The sequence below is a fragment of the Armigeres subalbatus genome, chromosome 2, assembly GCF_024139115.2.
Source record: "Armigeres subalbatus isolate Guangzhou_Male chromosome 2, GZ_Asu_2, whole genome shotgun sequence".
Lineage (NCBI taxonomy): Eukaryota > Metazoa > Arthropoda > Insecta > Diptera > Culicidae > Armigeres > Armigeres subalbatus.
In genome coordinates this window covers 146,506,152-146,520,075 of record NC_085140.1, presented here as the reverse complement: position 1 = coordinate 146,520,075, position 13,924 = coordinate 146,506,152, and the positions used below count along the sequence as shown (strand labels likewise).

General features: G+C 40.1%; 1 protein-coding gene across 3 annotated transcripts in view; it reads left to right on the top strand.

Annotated features, from left to right (window-relative positions):
• The window catches only part of LOC134210975 (protein grainyhead), a 704,499-nt gene that overhangs the window by 266,911 nt on the left and 423,664 nt on the right, over positions 1–13,924 (top strand). The window lies entirely within an intron of this gene.

Sequence of the window (13,924 nt, the reverse complement as noted above, 5' to 3'; positions counted from 1 at the left end):
TGCCCAGTCCAGCCTGGCTCAGCCCCGGCTGCCTGCTCAGCCTGCTCCGGCCCAGCCCGCCCCCACCAGCCTGCCCCACCAGCCCGTCAGCCCCGCCCAGCCCTGCCCGCCCCCGCTCAAAGCTGCCTGGCCCCCGTCTCAGCCCGGCCCAGCCTGCCCAGCCCCCAGCCTGGGCCCGTCTCAGCCCCAGCCTGCCCAGCCCGTGCAGCCTGGGCTCCCAGCCCCGTCCAGCTCTCAGCCCCCAGCCTGCTCAGCCCGCCTGCCCCTGGGCCTGCCCAGCCCGCTCAGCCTGGCCCCTCAGCTCCTGGCTCAGCCCGCCTGCCCAGCCTGGGCCCAGCCTGCCCCAGCCCCGTCTCAGCCCCGGCCTGCCAGCCCTGGGCTCAGCCCCAGCCTGGGCCCAGCTCAGCCTGCCCAGCTCAGGCCTCAGCCTGGGCTCAGCCCGGCTCAGCCTGGCTCAGCCTGCCTCAGCCCGGGCTCAAAGTACCGCCTGCTCAGGCCCCAGCCTGGCTCAGCCTGCCTCAGCCCGCTCAGCCTGGCTCAGCCTGGCTCAGCCCGCCTGCCTGCCTCAGCCTGGCCCAGCCTGCCTCTAAAGCCCTGCCTGCCTGCCCTGCCCCAGCTGGCCAGCCCAGCTCAGCCAGCCCAGCCTGCCCAGCCTGGCCTGCTCAGCTGGCCCAGCCTCCGCCCCAGCCTGCGCCTGCCTCAGCCTGCCCAAAGCCTCAGCTCAGCTGTGCCAGCCTGGCTCAGCCTGCTCAGCCTGGCTCAGCCTGCCCAGTGCCTGGCCTGCCTGCCAATAAAGCCTGCCTGTGCTGAAGCTGCTTAAAGCTAAGCCAGTTGCTAAAGCTAAGCTAAAGCTGCTTAAAGTTTAGCCAGCCTGAGAAGCTCGCTTAAAGCCTGCTAAAGCCTGGGCTCAAAGCTGGCTGTTTAAAGCTCAGCCAAGCTCTCGTGCTTCAGCTAAGCTCAAGCCTGCTCAAAGCTCTGTGCTAAGCTTAAAGCCTGCTAAAGCTTGCTTCAAAGTGCAAGCTAAAGCCTAAGCTAAAGTTGTTTAAAGCTTGGCTTAAAGCTAAAGCAAGCCAAAGTGTTTAAAGCTAAGCTAGTTTAAAAGCTGCTTAAAGCTGCTAAAGCTAAGCTAAAGCTGCTCAGTTGCTAAAGCTAAGCTGTTTGCGTTTAAAGCTAAGCTAAAGCTAAGCTAAAGCTGTTTAAAGCTGTTGTTGCTAAGCTGTTTCAAAGCTGCTTTCAAAGCTAAGCTAAAGCTAAGCTAAAGCTAAGCTAAAGCTAAGCTAAAGCTAAGCTAAAGCTAAGCTAAAGCTAAGCTAAAGCTAAGCTAAAGCTAAGCTAAAGCTAAGCTAAAGCTAAGCTAAAGTGAGTCAGTTTGATACGGTGACGAACTCTATTCGATCGGAGCGTTTTGTGGAGTCCAGAGATGAATTAAATTTGCCCATCATATGAGAAAGGTCCGCAAACCGTCTCCTACTTGATCGATCCGATTTTAGCGGTGTGAACGATGGATGGTTATCCAAATCCAAACGGCTAAACTGTTAATATGCATTATTATTATTATGTTAAATCTTTATTTATGTGATTTTTTATGATTAACAATAAGTTTACCACATCGTTAGTATTAATCAAGTGTGGAACAATTTAGCTTTGAATACTTCCGTTGATGAGTTATATCCTTTAAATACTCAGAGTAAAGCACATACAAACTTTTATGTTCCGATTATTTCTCGGACACTCATCATTTTTTTTTTTTAATTTTTGTTCATCTTATTTTTTATGTTTTCGAACAATATTGAAAAATATTTGTATAAACTTTTTAGAACTTATATTATAGGATCTTTTGTCGACCTCAGCAATTTTTTACCAAAATTCTAACAGATATCAGTTGTTTCTTCACTGAAAATTGGTATTTTTTTTACCGAAATTTTCATATGTTCTACTGAAATTTAGCAATGTTGATTTTTTTGCCGAGACCTTGGTAACGATTACCGATTACTCAGATACGTTAACCGAAATCTCGATAATAATTTTACCGAACATCGTATAAATGATTGCCAATATCTCGGTTGTTGGATTCTCAGCAATCGGTCACTTTAGAATTTTATTATATTTATGTATGAATCTTGATCTTTGTCCAACTCCATGCCCTTTCATAGTGTCTCGAAATAAACCGCGGAAAGCATTAGCGAAAACAATCAACGAAATACGACTCCGCGTGTATAAGACGCCTCCTTCACCACCAGAGCAAACCTCTCCAAGCTGCCCCGAGTGCTCGGTGCCCATCTTTGACTCCGACTGTCTCCAGCAAAGAAAGGTAGAACGTAAATAATTTAGATTTCATGCTGTTTTCACCGTAAAGCACCTTCTGCGGCGGTGGTCAGTCAAGTTCAACATCAACATTTACCAGGTCCCCTTCTCCAACATGCACGAACGTACATATACCGCCGCGCCCGTTGAAGCTTTTGATTGAAGAGATGCGCCCATTTCTCCTGTCACTACAAAAATGACGGAACCGAATGCTGCACGCTCATTACTTGGCGACGGAGTGGGATTAATTGAATTGCTTATCTGATGGTGAAGGTGCGTGGGAGATTTTTGTTAAGGGTTTTCTAGAAAGTATGTGCGGTTCCATGATTGGTTGAGTGTCGTACTAGTACTATCTTTCTTGGTAGATGATAAAACTATGGTGCAATTTTTGCAAACTACACGTGAAACCCAAAAACAGTTTTCTAAATTTATTCAAATTCAAGATCATTGAAGCTTTAATAACTTTAGTTGTTTTTAATTTAACCTTTTACATTTTTTTTTTATTTAATAAAGTTGAAGCGCATTAGAATTAAGCCCTTCATAACGAATTCTATCAAATAACGCGAACAATCTGATTCAGGCAGAACATACAAATTATCTCGCGCTAATGTGTTTAGCCGGGAATCGTTAAAGAGCATCGTTTTAGTTTGATCCCCCATCTCCACCGCATCCACCAACTGTTTGTTATTTTGTTGTTATAAGCGGTGTCCTCCACACTGAATGCGGATTGCATGCTAATTCGATCACGATCTCCCACACCGTTTAATGATGGGCCAACAGCTAGCGGTTGCTGCCAGCAATCCCCATAGATGCAGCCGGAGTAGAATGGCTCGCGTGTGTCCCAGCTAAGTCGATTCACATGCAACACGTGACTTCTCTGCAGCAGAGGTGCGTCTAGATCTAACTGAAAAGGTGAGGCACCGTCACGTCAGATAGATGAGTGCCATCTGAATAAATGCTAGGATCGAGTAATGCTTTCTGTAGCAGCTTAATTTTGGACTTCATGAGACCCCATAATAATTTATTATAATTGAAACTCAGATCTATTAATCTTTGGGTGATACTCAGTCGTGATAATAAATCCGTGTTACAGATGTTACAGAAATTAGTTTGACATTTCGAAATTAATATTTTGTGTTACCAAATTGCATCACCTGTGGAATAAGTGCATACCCGGTGCCAAAAAGATCAGAGCTGTACTGGTAATTTAATATACGACGAGACCCTGATTTAAGTGGCAAAATACGACCAATGATCCACAGTTGCACATGCGCCAAATATACCGCCGTTTAATGATACCTGCTGTCGTGCACAATGATCTGTATCAGATAACGATGATAAAAAATATTAAAATATCAGCCATAAACGGTGATAATAGCTGGACAACAATCGATGCGTCGCGTTGTCGTCATCGAATCGGTCGTTCTTGCCACCCGACAGCGCCTTTCGGTGACAAAAGTAAACCATGGCCTTGCCGTTTTTCAATTCCAGTCCAGTGCCCTTCGTCTCCGTACGAGCACAGCCCGTAAGGCGGTAGAAGGGTAGCTTTATTTTGACCGCTCGAGCCGCCGCCGCCAAGCGCAAATGCCTTTTGCTCTTGGGCGCGATAACGCCGATCAACCTATAAATTTTAATTTTACTTATGTTTAACGTTACAAGGTATCCTCCGGTTGGGGCTGAATTGTTTCACCACTTCAATCGGCGCAATTTCATCTTTGTCACACTTTTATTTCAATGGATTGATCGGTGTGACTCCGTCCTGGAAAGGGTGCAATAAAACGCAGTTTAACGACTTGGGAAATTTGGATGATATTTCCAATCAGACACGACGAAAGTTTTATTTACGAGTTTGAGATCGTAAAATTTTCGGAACTGTAAGCCGACAAGGGATACCCTAGCGCGTAGGATAATAAACTTAACTGTATCATATTGGGCCATAAAACCGACATCAGAGATGTGACATCATAATAAATATTGCTGCACTTTAAGCTATCAGAGTGCATAATACTTTTGAAAAAATATTGAAATTCTTTGAAGTAAATGGCAAATTCGGTGCTTTTGTTTGCACCTTTTAATCCTCAGAATTCAGCATTAAGTTTCTGTATACTTCATTTATATTGTCGCGACCAATTTACGATTATTTCGATTGGTTTGCGACATACCAAACTGCAAAGGAAGCATCCAAAATAGGAAACATATCAGGAATCCGAAACCATTAAACCACTATTTTGTAGGAATCAATATTTCAGATTCTCTGCTACGTTGTCTCGAGTTCTCGTTGACGGTTGTACGACAATCATCCTAGCTCGAATCCCTCTGACTCCCCTCGGCATCGGAGGTGGTCCATCAGTTCCGGTGAAGGAAACTTCCGCACTGATGGTGTCTCGATTATCGGTACTAATTGCAGGGGGCGTCTTCGCGTATTGCACCTACTTCGTCTTTAAGCTGCAGAGCTGCCTCCTTACACCATGTTATCCGCCCTTAGGGCAGGTTTTCTTCCTGAAGTAATTCCAATACCACGTGGCCTGAAATCTCCCCTACGTCGACACACGTTGGGTAGAAGGGCGACGACGCATGGTCGCACTAGTGCAGATATTGGTTGAAACAGCCGTGTCCTAACAGGAGTTGTGTGAGGTGAAAGCTCTCCTCTCCGGGTCCACCTTCCATCCTCTGCATTGTCCCACTTGATCATAGACTGCAGTCTCATCCGCTTTCTCACATGTCTGGTTCCTTTCCGTTGGTAGCACTCGATATCCTCTGCTAGTACCTTTCAGGACTCATACCGTCGTACGTTCGACATGATCCTCACTAGCGCACTGATTATTTTAGCTGATCATCCAGCTTCCAACTGCATTGGTCGTCTTCGCTACCGTAACCCTAGTTGACTTCTACCTTGAACCTGAATCCGGTTCCTACCGGATCCTACACAAGCATAGCGCATCCACCTTTCCAATAGGAAAAATGACTATTTTGGAAACAATTCTTGTATTGAGTAATCGATGCACATTTTACATATAAACCAATCTAAATATTGAAAATATGAACTTCCGAACAAAATCCTTATATAATTTGTAAAATATTCATCGATTTTCAGAACAAATATTAATTTTTCAATTAGTATGATTGTACATTTCGTAGTTGCTAGTTGCTTTTTTATTCAAAACGATGGTCAATGTAGAATAAGGAGGGAAAAAATAATTCGACTATCTTTGCCATAAGAAGGCTTGTGTACAGGAAATCTCCTTGAAAGCCGAATAAATATTTCATTTTACATTGGTAGGGGAGGGACGTTCAATATGCGCCCCTAAGCAAATCTTCGAATTTAACGATGATAATGGTCGAAATTATGTACTTCCATTGTGTTAACCACTAATTTAATAAAAATTTGGACGAAAAACCAATTATTTTCCGAGAAAACAATTTTATTTTGAAGCGCTGCATTTTCGTGCAAATTCAAACCATGCGGGTTGAAACGCGCCACCCCGAATCTAAGACGCGCCAGCCTAAAAATGTAAACAAAAAGCAGTGAACTGACAGAAGAACCAAGTATCAATTTATGAAAAGTCCTATTCTCGTTTCCACTGCAATGAAAGCTTATGAAACGTTAATTATTTTTTTTTTTGCTAAATTTACGTGTAACTAGTTGATGTGTGAATACAAGATATGTTTATTATTTAACTTATTTGGTGGGCGCATGTAACCTTGTGCATTAAGCAGCGATTTCCTGTTCACGGTACATATCATCCAAGAAATCCCTTGAGATTGGCACACAGGTCTGCACGAGTAACCTCTGCCGCTAACTTATTCTATTCTACACATCCAAAAAAACATGTACTACATTCAGAACAGTCCGATTGATATTTAGTTACCCGTGAGGTCAATTTACTCCAGGGATTTCTTGGATGACCAAAAACCTCTGCCGTTGACTTATTCTATTCTACACATCCAAAAGGGTAGGTACTACATTTAAAACAGTCCGATACATCTTTAGTGACGCGTGTAGATCTTAAGGCAAAACTTCAGGGATTTCTTGAATGACCCAGAATCTCTTTCGATGGCTCATTCTATTCTACACATTCAGAAGGACATGTGCCATAACTGAAATAGTCTGATTGATCTTCAGTTACGCGTGTAGATCTATGGACCTAAATCCAGGGATTTCAGGGATGACCGAAAACCTCTGCCGTTGACTTATTCTATTCTACACATCCAAAAGGACATGTACCACATTTAAAACAGTACGATGGATTGAATGCCAGAGAAGAACCAGCCAAGAGCTGAAAGCCTCTTTAATAAAGAAAAAAAAGTACGATTGATCTTTAGTTACGCGTGTAGATCTGAGGATCTAACTCCAGGGATTTCTTGGATGACCGAGAACCTCTATCACTGACTTGTTCTTTTCTTCACATCCGAAAGGGCATGTACGACATTGAAAAGAGTCCGATTGAATTTTAGTTACGCATGTAGATCTGAGGAGCTAACTCCATGGATTTCTTGGATGACCGAAACCCTCTGCCGTTGACTTATTCTATTCTACACATCCAAAAGGGCATGTACCACATATAAAACAGTCCGATACATCTTTAATTTCGGGTGTAGATCTCAAGGCCTAACTCCAGGAATTTCTTGAATGTCCCAGAATCTCATACGTTGGCTCATTCTGTTCTACACATCCAGAAGGACATGTGTCATAATTGAAACAGTCCGATTGATTTTCAGCTACGCTTTTAGCCCTTACTCCAGGGATTTCTTGAATGTCCAAAAATCTATGCTGAAAAAAACTCTATTCTGAGTAGTCTACATACTATTTACTACTCTCCCTTCGTCTCTCTTCTCGCTTTTTTTTCTCTGTTCTGCAATTTCATTCCTTGTACCTTGCACCTCTCACGTCTCGTTTCTCACTACTCACATCTTATTTATCAATTGTCATATTTCTCATCATGCTTTTTACTGCTCATTTCTCACACAAAGTATCTGGCTTATTACTTCTCACCTCACTACTTGCTTCTCACTTTTCACTGATCATATCTCATTTCGCACTTCTTACTGCTTGCGTATCGCTTCTCACTTTTCAATACTCATTCTTTTTTCTCGCTTCTCTCATCTCACTCGACTCCTCAGTTCTCATATCCCAAATCTCAGCTTACAATTCACGATTGATTATATTATAAAACCATTGAGGGCTTTTTAGTGGAATTCTCAATTCCTACTTCTCACTTTTCTTTACTCTTCTTCTTCTTCTTCTTCTTATTGGCATTACATTCCCACACTGGGACAGAGCCGCCTCGCAGCTTAGTGTTCGCTAAGCACTTCCACAGTTATTAACTGCGAGGTTTCTAAGCCTGGTTACCATTTTTGCATTCGTATATCATGAGGCTAGCACGATAATACTTTTATGCCCAGGGAAGTCGAGACAATTTCCAATCCGAAAATTGCCTAGACCGGACCGGGAATCGAACCCAGCCACCCTTTTCTTTACTCATAACTTCTCAATCATCACTTTTCACTTTTATTTACTCACTTTTCAATTCTTACTTTTCTACTTTTTAATTGTAAGGCTGGTGACAAGTCACTTTTTAGTGACTTGGTCACTATTTTGAGCCTAGTCACTAAAAAGTCACTATTTGCATCCAGAAGTGACTAATGTCACTATTTTTCGGAAATCGTCACTAAAATCACTATTTTCGCACCACCGTTTGTAAAAAAATTCAAAATAAAAATCATTTGTACCTACCATTATCATCAACCAAATCAAATATAAATCTGTTAGCAAAATATATAAAGTTTGAAAAATTGCTCTAAAACCATCTTATGAAAGGCAGAGTGGGTTCGAACCATGGACTTCGGGATACGTTTAGGCAACACCGTATATAAAGCGCAGGATTGTTACGATTACGAGGATTTTGCGATTTTCGCGGTTTTTGCTATTCTCACGGATTTGATGCGGATTTACATAACGGTTTTGAGGCTTCGCGCGATTTCCTTCTTCCTTCTTTCTCCTTTCTTCTCCCTTCTTCCTTCTTCATTCTTCCTTCTTCATTCTTGCTTATTTCTTCTTCCTTCTTCCTTCTTGCTTCTTCCTTCTTCCTTCTTCCTTTTTCTTTCTTCCTGCTTCCTTTTTCCTTCTTCCTTCTTCTTTTTTTCCTTCTTTCTTCTTCTTTCTTCCTTCTTTCTTCTTCTTTCTACCTTCTTTCTTCCTCCTTCTTTTCTATTCTTTCTTCTTCTTTCCGTTTTCTCCCTTTTTCTTTCTTCTTCCTCCTTCCATCATCCTTCTCCCTTCTTTCTTCTTCTTTCTTCCCTCTTCCTTCTTCTTTCTTCCTTCCTCCTTCTTTCTTCCTTCTTCCTTCTTACTTATTTCTTCTTCCTTCTTTCTTCTTCCCTCTTCCTTCTTCCTTCTTTCTTCTTCCTTCTTTCTTCTTTCTTCTTCATTCTTACTTCTTTCTTCTTCCTTCTTCCTTCTTCCTTCTTCCTTCTTCCTTCTTCCTTCTTCCTTCTTCCTTCTTCCTTCTTCCTTCTTCCTTCTTTCTTCTTCCTTCTTCCTTCTACCTTCTTCCTTCTTCCTTCTTTCTTCTTCCTTCTTCCTTCTTCCTTCTTACTTCTTCCTTCTTCCTTCTTTCTTCTCTCTTCTTCCTTCTTACTTCTGCCTTCTTCCTTCTTCTTTCTTCCTTCTTCCTTTTTCTTTTTTCCTTCTTCCTTCTTCCTTCTTTCTTCTTTCTTCTTTCTTCTCTCTTCTTCCTTCTTTCTTTTTCCTTCTTCCTTATTCATTCTTCCTTCTTCCTTCTTCCTTCTTCTTTATTCCTTCTTCCTTCTTCTTTCTTCCGTATTCCTTCTTCCACATTCCTTCTTCTTTTTTCCTTCTTCCTCCTTCTTCCTTCTTCCTTCTTCCTTTCTACTTCTTCCTCATTGCGCACTACTCACTTCTCACTCCCCAGTTCTCATTCGGCCTAATGGCAATTCGGCCTAATGATCGTTCGGACTAATGACCATTCGGCCTAATGACCATTCGGCCTAATGACCCAGCATCCTTGGGCACAGAGTATGGTATCAATAACAGAATTAGGTATTATTGAGACAATTTCTCCTGCTCGGGTTAACAAGCATTATAAGGGTAAGAACTTCACTTGTTGTCATTTTTCATCGTTTCTGAATATCCATTTTTTTGTCACGTCAATTTTGACATCATTCCTAGATATTTCTCAGTTTCTGATTGATTAACCCCCCTATGACGAACCACACAGCATGATATTGTCGGCGTAGCACCACATTAGAATTCGGACATCGGGACTTCCGAACCGAACTTCCGAAGTTTGATCTGTCAAACTAAATGATGCGTCGTTTAGTGCACCTTTAGGCGAATCCAGCGCACTACTTCCTAAGTTGGGTAAGATGCCTGTATCTGGAGAGAAATCCACCTTCGTTATAAAAAGCTTCCTAACTTTGATTCTCTTAGAGGAACTTTCACTGTAATTTTTGTAGCGATGACCGCAAAAATCTTTGTGTTAAATTCCGTAAAAATTCCGCCTTGAATTTGGGAAATAATTTTCGGAAGGTTTTTCTTAGGAATTCACCAAACAATATCTACAGGAATTCTGAAAAAGATTTCTACCGCAATTCATGAAAAAATCCGCTTGTATTTGAAGGAAATTTTTTTTTCAGGGATTCGCGGAGAAGTTTTAACAATAATTAACAAATAATAATAATAATAATAATAAAACAATAAACAATAATTGTTCCCGCGGAAATTCCTGAAAACAGCAGGAATGTCTACAAAATATTCTGTTTTGAATTTATGGTATGAACAGATTTCCGGAAGTTTTTGTGCTCACATTCGCCATCGGATTTCTGTTGTAATTTCCGTTTAAACTCCTGGAGAAAGATTTCACAAGAATTGAAGTATGTCCTGCACAATTGCTGAAAATAAATCCTAGAAATTTTCACAAGGTTTTCCACAGAAAATCAAATTCCGCAGAAATTTTTGAAAAAAATTCAGAGATTTCCAAAGCAATTTCTGCATCAAATTCAAGGTTTTGGATCACATTTTACGAAACTTGAAATTTAGGAAACTTAGGTTTGGTAAAATTAATGTTATATATGAGTTAATGTTTTTAATGAAACCGAGATCAGGTTCTCGAAAAAACAAATGGCAAATGGACTCTATATGTATTTAAATTTGTTTCAATTAAAAAAAAGTTGTCATCATAATTTTGGATTGTTTAGGTTTTTTTAAACAATTTTTCCTTATAAAGATTCATAAGCTTTGTGATTTCAAATAATTCTCTGTTTAGTAATTGATTAGATCATTCTATTGCTTTTTTGCCGAAAAAACGTGCTGATTTTTCAACGTGCCAAAACGAATGTTAACACGTCTAACTACATAAAAATTAGCGGAGGCCCAATCCAAAACATCGTTCTAGCACTCTTTCATACTGTCTTGCAGCTGAATCATCTATAAATGGTGAAACTTTTGGCAATATATTTTGAAGAGGCAATATTTTTTGATCTATAGTAAAAGACAGCGCAAAATTTTTTATACTTCATTCTGCCTTTTTCATACACAAACTGTAGTTTCACGAAAAACTTCGAGCTCATGTTAAACTTTATTACCTCAATGCTATAGAACTTGCTTCAAAATCGTTGTTGAAATTATAAGCATGGTTTAGTGTAACAACTTGTAACGCATTACCTGATCCCGTAACGCTGGGTAAATACCATTAAGTGGTGTGTTACGGAATAAGGTTTACCATGGTCATATTGCTAGCTTCTGGATGTCCCAACGAATACCTTCCGCAATATCCAACTTCGTGGCATTTATGATGGTGTCGCCAAGTCGGTTGCCCCCTGCTAAGATCCATCCTCTCCCTAGTTACGATGAAGATGCACACGGCCAGCGGTAGTAATCCTCATGGTTTTGTAATTTTTGTCTTCTCTTGATTTCTGATAGCATTCTAATAAGGATTTGAAAAAAACATGATATCCCTAGTTTCCGATCTACTACGAGTTACACAGTAACAATACGAATGCAACTCAGCTCACTACCTGGTTAATACTTCATACAAAAGTCACTACTTGGTCACTTTTTCTGCTTCTGAAAGTCACTATTTGGTCACTTTTTTTGTCATCGTTGGTCACTAAGTCACTATTTTGAACGGCATTCATCGCTACCAGCCCCGATTGTTAAAAATAAATTATTATTGGCACACGCCTTTCTCAAACTATGACATCCATAGTCAAGCACATTAGATGGGCGCGTTTTATCCTACATGTAGAGGTTTTATTAAAATGTGTATTTTTCTATGAAAAATGTGATAAAGTTAACTTTTTAGTAACTTGGCACAATCTTTACTAATTTGTTTTTCCATACATGTGCAAAGATTATTGAAAAAATGTTTTTATCTAGTGGAAAATCCTTATGGGAACGAAAGCTTAAATTTTATCAAAAGGCGGAAAAAACAAATTCATTTTAATTTTTTTTATTATAGGGGTCTTGATTATTATTTTTAATTTGTTGATCTAAAAACATGATTAGGCGTCAACTGCCATCGGTTTTGTATCTTAATTTGGCCTATTAACCCAGAAAATGCAATGGCTCGTTTTAGCTGACTGGCGCATTTTAAACCTAGTTCCCCAACTTCAAGACATAAAGACGAAAACCCTGTTTCACTCAAAAGCGCTCCCAATGTGCATTAGAAAAACCCTGAATAATCCACCTAGCGGTGTTGGTGCCTTTCTCGTGCAAAAACAACTAAAAAATATGAGTGAGTGATTTTTAGCGTGTTTTGCGCATAGAAAATAGTATTTTGGCCATAACTTCTGATCCCATAGTCCAATTTGGCCAATTTTCAATAGCAAACAATGGGACAGGATTCTCAGTCAAATGGAACTTGTTGCGAGTAATTCGGCCAATGCTAAGTTCCAAAAAGTGTGTCTACAAATGTTTGTACACATACACACATACATACATACACACAAACAGACATCACCTCAATTCGTCGAGCTGAGTCGATTGGTATATAACACTATGGGTCTCCGAGCCTTCTATCAAAAGTTTGGTTTTGGAGTGATCGTATGCCTTTACGTATACTTAGTATACGAGAAAGGCAAAAATATCGTTCGCACTAAATGTACTTCGCTTGACAAGGAAAGCATATTCCATCACGTAAACTGGGGTCGCTTTTTACGCGAGTCATTTCAACGCGAATTTTTCAATAAGTCTTTTTTATGCGGGTTTCCGAAAAGGTCGTGGAAACCGCTAAAAATTTATATTTGATTAAGTCGTTTTTACAACACTCAAACGGCAAAGAATCACCTTATTCTGACAGAAACGAGGCATTCTACAAGAGCACGAATTATTTAACTTCACTCGCGACTAGAGACTCACATATTGCTCTCCCAGTGGCTGCTGCACAATCATTGAAAATTTGGTTAGAAAACTGCCCACGAAAGAGAAGAAAGAGAAACTCTGAGAATTATATGAGCAAAATTTTTCTTTGGTAGTATGTTTCTAAAATGGCTTCATTATTTGTTGTGAATTAAATTAAAGAATTTTAAATTTTGTTCATTTAAGTTTTTGTCTCTTATACCTCAGAAAGTTACCCCTAGCGGATCCGATTTCATGTGAGCTTAAAGATTTTAATAAATCCTTCCAGGTTTCTACAAAACTTTTTCTCGTGGACTTCTAATAATTTAAATTAATAATACGTTAAACTGTCTAATATTTTATGATATTTTTGTATACATAGACATCAGATTTACAACACAGTATTGCAACTAAAATTACATAAATGATGTCTTTATTCTTTATCCTTTATTTATGAATACATTAACAGGCTATATAAACCCAAATAATGTTAATCCTAATCTTATCTTATCACTTGTCATAAAATAATAAAATACATAGAAAAAAATTAACAAGAGTCATGGATAGGATAATGCCTTGACTGTCCCACCCACAAAAATTCTACCAAAAACTAAATTCTGGACGGAGCTATTATTACATTATCAAGCATATTGCATAGATCTGTTTAAGAAGTTTGTAACGATATATAAAATATATAAATTTTGAGACGGAAATATGGCAAAGTTTTCCGTTTGCTTAAAAAACGTAAACATGTAATTTCTTGAAGGGGTCAGTTGGAACGCCCTCCACCCCTCCCTAAAATATCTAAAGAATAGAAACCGTCTCGATTATAAAAATATAGGTTATAAGCTGTGTGTGTGTATATTCATCACATTTTACATGCCCAAATCAAAAATTGACCTTTTGGTAGTTTTGGCCACTCCTTTATATGGAGCTGTCCTATTGTGCAAGGGAACGATCCAGGAAAGTGAAGGAAACACGGTTGACCTCCTGTAAAGCTTGTTTAGGTCTAGGGTAAGCTTTTGTTCATCAACAGTTATAAGAGTTAGAATATTACTTGAATAGTTGAGCAGCGGTTGAAGTGAAATCAGGGGTGGCATTGCACATCTCGACTCGAAACAAACATATTATGCAAACTGTCCTACGAAAGATATATCGAAAGGAGTTACGCAATGGCGCCCCAGATTGGGCAGTGTCTCGACCCCGGGAGGAGGCAACTCTGCTGTCCCCTTCACGGTGTGTTTGTCCGAAGAGGCTTATTTT